Source organism: Adiantum capillus-veneris, chromosome 2 (genome assembly GCF_014529385.1).
Source record: "Adiantum capillus-veneris isolate H3 chromosome 2, ASM1452938v2, whole genome shotgun sequence".
NCBI classification, from domain to species: domain Eukaryota; kingdom Viridiplantae; phylum Streptophyta; class Polypodiopsida; order Polypodiales; family Pteridaceae; genus Adiantum; species Adiantum capillus-veneris.
This window is the reverse complement of record NC_140932.1, coordinates 40,030,473-40,034,634: the sequence shown is the minus strand read 5'-3', so window position 1 is coordinate 40,034,634 and position 4,162 is coordinate 40,030,473. Positions and strand designations below refer to the sequence as shown.

General features: G+C 43.4%; 2 pseudogenes; both read right to left on the bottom strand.

Annotated features, from left to right (window-relative positions):
* Positions 1–444: 444 nt before the first annotated feature.
* LOC147462662 (uncharacterized) lies at positions 445–1,383 on the bottom strand (annotated as a pseudogene).
* Positions 1,384–1,927: 544 nt separating this feature from the next.
* Positions 1,928–2,474, bottom strand: LOC147462661 (uncharacterized; annotated as a pseudogene).
* Positions 2,475–4,162: the final 1,688 nt, after the last annotated feature.

Below are 4,162 nucleotides of genomic sequence, written 5' to 3'. Positions count from 1 at the left end.
ATGAGACTCAATAAGTCGAAACGCATTGGCAAAAGCCATGGTTTTAGTGAAATTCTCTCTTTCCCTTTACTATGGTTTTTTTTTTTAATTACCCCTTTCATATTTTCCCTTGGTGAAGTACTCGCACGCTTGATTTATAATTATATAAGTCACATTTGCAGCTTGTGCTCCCATTTGAATACTAGTCTGCTGCTCCATCAGCTACTTACGGATTGATTCCAATTGCATTTCCAATTCAGCATTCCGCTCATGCAGCTCCGCATTCTCCTCGCGGACCTTATGCTCTCCAGTAGATTCAAACCACGACTTGTACTTATCAATCGGCTTTGCCATGTGTTCTTGAAAAAGCCCTTCTGCTTGGTGCCGCAATTCCTTGGTGTAATCAAACACCTCTTTCTGCAAAACATCCACATCTGCATCAGAGATCAACACACCTATGACACCCTAGCCATCTAAAGTGGCCCTCTCCAGATCCACCAATGGAGTTAACCTATTTATCAAGAAATTTGTTATCTGCAATAAGATGTGCAATATTATCCTCCACTTCATGAAACTGCTTCTTTGTGGCCTCCTTAAGCCCATCTGCCCATATCTGAAACTCTTGTGTAGTTCCTGCCATCTCAGAAACCCAATTACGCATATCCGCACTAACCTGAGCTAACTCATCCTATAATAATGCCTTCTCCTTCAATACTTCATCCCCTCGGTTCTGGAGATGACCGACTTCACACTCCAAGCTATCAATGTGTTCCCCATCAGCCTTTTGTATCTCGAGGGTGAGGATCATAGCCTCCTGATTGCAGATAAACCGATTCAAGTCCGACAAACTCTGAAGAACATCTTGAACTGAGAACACCCCATCCAACTTAAAACTTGCATGCTTAGCAAAAGGGGTTGTTTTAATGGGGCCCTGTGTTAGTGGGGTCTGTTCCCCTGAACCGTTGCGAACCTTCCGCGGAAATAGAGTTATGGTACGGCTCTTGGTGTCGATTTTTGGCAATCCTGTCCTAGAAGGGAAAAGACTCTAACCTTCCCTGATGACTGCACCTTTTCATTTGTGCTAGCTCGTGACTTACTTCCTTGGCCCCATGAAAAATTAAGCTTGTCCCCACTAGGAATATCCCAATCTAACTTTCGACGCTTTGCATCACCCAAGCTGTGCACATCTGGACTCTTAAGAAAGCTCGTTGGTGTGGGTGTGAGAGGTACCTGCAGCACATAGGAGAAAATTGCCTGCAAGTAAGGAGCTACCTTGGTAACAGACAGTGACCTCCTTTTATCCCTTGGCTCTGAAAGCTGCAGTCTATCAAAAACAAAGGATGCCCAATCCACCTTCTGCCCTCGTTCTGCATGATGAATTGGGGCAAACTCCTTTTTGGGCATATAGGCAGTTTTTGCCAACAAACAAACACTATCCAAATACCAAAATTAGTGAGTACTGCGGAGTTTGCCACAATTCCGCACCATATAATAAGTCCTACTACCTTCTAGCTGCCCAAATTCGGACCTCATCACCACATCTGTCACTTTCTTTACCTTGTGCAAAGGATTGTGAGCAACCAACTTTGGGGGAACGTCCTTTCCCTCCATGATAGAGCCAGCATTTTCTCTAAGGTGGAAAAGCTGCGGCTCTACAAACTTATTCTTCTCCCGAAGTGCCCATGGTAAACATGCATACTCATAAAGGCCAACCCGGCATAGCCATACCTCTGTATCGCGATCATGAACGTCGAATATCTCGTCAACCTCCATCTCCTCCATACCATCGTCTCCACCTAATTCTGCCCCCTCAATTTCCTCCATGCTCCGTCTCCACCTGATTCTGCCCCCTCAATTTCCTCCACGCTCCGAATACTTTCTCTGCGGGGGCGTAACATCTCCTCCATGGCCATCTTCATTGAATGGGTTTGGGTCATCTCCTCCTCACCTAGCTCCTGCTGTTTAGGCACTGCAGATTTTCTAAAGCCTTCAAAAGAGATGGCATCGAAGGTGATAGGAAGCTCACGCATAGTGGTAAAGCTTCTTTTGATGACGAACGCGGGATACTTGCATGCAAAATGAGTGTGGCCTTTCACCTCAAATCGTGCGTTGACCACCCCATGATGGTCCTTATTCTGAAAGTGCGTGTTAATACCCTACACACTTGTGTGGATTGGACCACTCACTTCAAGGGAATCTCCCTTAGAAACATTCCGCATCGTAAACTGGTGACTTCCTTGATGACATAACCCCTGGACAATGCCACCCAATGCAAGTCCGCTTCGGATTTTCTTCAATACCACACTTTTGTCAGAACCAAATCCGACCACATTCTGCAACATGAACCCATTGGTGGACACTGTATGGCTGTCACTGTTCCCCAAAGAGTCCTCCTTGAACTCCAACACTGGTTGTACCCATTTCACTCCAATTTCCTCAGCCTTGTTTACCATCCATCTTGGAATATCGGGAATCTTGCCATAAAATTTCTTCATCCTAAAGCCGTTGACCGGTTTCACAACAGGTGTACCAAAAACATCCCTCAATCTGAATGTTCCTTGGCCTAATTCTTCTACAATTTGAGAAGGGCCAAAGTACCTTAACTTTAGTTTTCCTGGGTGTGGTCCCAAGTTGGAATTGTACAACATCACCCAATCACCCTTCTGGAAAATTTTGAACTTAACCTGCCTTGTCGTCCAAGATTGTTGTCTCTTTTGTCCAATATCTGCTTCATATGCACTATGAATCCGATCCTCTTCCAACTTCAACAACTCCCTCTGTCTATGCAACACAAAATCCTCAAGACTCAGCCTATGCTGAACTGCCAATATCAGACTTGGAATCACATACTCCATGGGAACAACAACCTCAATCCCATAAACCAATTTGAAAGGTGTCATCCCTGTGGCAACCTTATATGCTATACAAAACGACCATAAAGATGAATCCAAATTGTCATCCCAATCCTTTCTATTTTTTGAGACAATCTTTTTTAGAATTCTCACTAGCACCTTGTTTGCACTCTGAGCTTGACTATTTGCGTGTGGATGATATGGAGTTGACTTCTTGTGCAAAATCATATGTGTACCTGTGACCTCGGCAATTACTGAATTCAGAAAATGCACACCCTGATCTGACACTAACTCAATGGGACATCCAAATCTTTTCATAATGTTTGTACACAAAAATCTAGCCACACTTGCTGCTTTATTATCCCTCAAAGTTAGTGCTTCCACCCATTTGGTAGCATAGTCTGCTGCAACCAAAATGTATCTTGCTCCTATTCTGCTAGCTTTCGGTGATATTGGCCCAACAAAATCTAATTTCCACTTTTGAAATCATTCAAGTCCTAAAACTGGGTGATCCTAAATCCTACCCATTGAAGTAGGTTGTCCAATCTTTTGAAATTGCAAACATCCCCTTGCAAAGTGATGTGTATCCTTGAGTAACAATGACCACAAAAATCCAACTTGCATGATCTTTCCCCTTGTTATTTTTCTAAAAAAATGTCCTCCTGCTGTTCCATAATGGGCTTCTTGTAAAACCGCTTTCTGCTCCTCATCAGGCACACATCTCCTGATGATTTGATCTTCTCCCTTTCTATACAATGCTCAGGAATAATCAGAAATGGCCTACGCCGCAATTTGCAAACTTCTTCCTTTGATCTGATGACATATTAGAAGGAAACACTCCATTTGTCAAAAAATACAACAATTGGTCATACCATTTTGTCAAAATTCCACCCCTGTACAAAAAAAAAATCCGCATCTATCAACTGATCTGAAACTCCTAATGTCTCCTCCAAATGCTCCAATCTGCTAAGGTAATCCGCCACTGCATGTTGATTCCCTCGTGTATGCAACACTGTATAATCAAACTCTTGCAACAAAAGCATCCGTTTGGCAAGTCTACCCTCTAGCTTTGGCTTCTTAACTAAGAAGATAAGTGCTTGATGGTCCACATGGAAAACCACTTTATTCCCCAACAAGTAATGTCAAAATTTCTCCAAGGCAAACTACATCCCTAAAGCCTCATGCTCCGTACCAATATAATTCTTCTCAGCCGGTTTCAACATCCACCTTGCATAATATACTGGTCTAAACCATCTGCGGATCTTCTCCTGCATCAGCAACGCTCCTACTGCAATATCCTATGCATCGACAAACACATGGAAAGGCAACTG